Source organism: Nematostella vectensis, chromosome 11, assembly GCF_932526225.1.
Source record: "Nematostella vectensis chromosome 11, jaNemVect1.1, whole genome shotgun sequence".
NCBI classification, from domain to species: domain Eukaryota; kingdom Metazoa; phylum Cnidaria; class Anthozoa; order Actiniaria; family Edwardsiidae; genus Nematostella; species Nematostella vectensis.
This window is the reverse complement of record NC_064044.1, coordinates 4,805,980-4,806,746: the sequence shown is the minus strand read 5'-3', so window position 1 is coordinate 4,806,746 and position 767 is coordinate 4,805,980. Positions and strand designations below refer to the sequence as shown.

Below are 767 nucleotides of genomic sequence, written 5' to 3'. Positions count from 1 at the left end.
CTATTGTTTTAGCCGATAGAATGCTTATATAACGAGTTTTTTAGTAATTAACTAAAAATTGTAAATTAAACATTGATCATCTGAGTGGGGCTTTAGCTTTCTTCAACTTTATTGGTCAAAAACAATAATTACTTCTACATTCAAGGACAGCACGATACAACCTGCATCAGGATTCAAAATTCTTATTGCATTCTGTAATATATTGTTTTACAACAAGAATTTTGAATCATGATGCACGCAGGCTAGTGATGGGGCCACATAAAAAATAATTCGTTTCTGGTCGCCGCCTGTGTCCACAATTTGTTCTCATGCATTTTTATATAAATATATATAAATATATCTTGGTTTGTAGGAAAAAAACACGCGAACTACCGTTTCATCTCTACAAGCCTGTTTCGTGGTTGCCCACTCATCAGGAGATTTATTAAGAATATATTACTACCATCACTTATATACTATCTATGTATAAAATTAACATAAAAATAGAGCGCGAAATTTGAATGGCTGTTATGATGAAATTGAATAGTTCAGCTGTTGCATAACAAGGCTTTGTTCCTGTGGCGGCACGAAGACACTAGCTCGTTACGCTTGTTTAAAGTTGATAGCTTGGGTTGGCGGATAATGATAAGTTTTTCTTTGAGGCAGAGATTACATCTTTTGCTAGAGCTGTTGTAGGCGGAGTGAGATGACAGGATTTTCCATGAAATAATGTGTTCTATGTCGTTGTCTTTAAGGCTCCATAAGTACTTGCTTAGTTCGGTCGAGTT

The 767-nt window shown here is 35.2% G+C and overlaps 1 protein-coding gene across 1 annotated transcript in view; it reads left to right on the top strand.

Moving 5' to 3' along the window:
• The window catches only part of LOC5501376 (galactosylgalactosylxylosylprotein 3-beta-glucuronosyltransferase 3), a 7,326-nt gene extending 7,242 nt beyond the window's left edge, over positions 1–84 (top strand). The window contains exon 5 of the mRNA XM_048734277.1: positions 1–84. This exon is cut by the window's left edge and continues 119 nt beyond it. The gene's annotated coding sequence lies outside the window, so the exon portion shown is untranslated.
• The last annotated feature ends 683 nt before the right edge of the window (positions 85–767 follow it).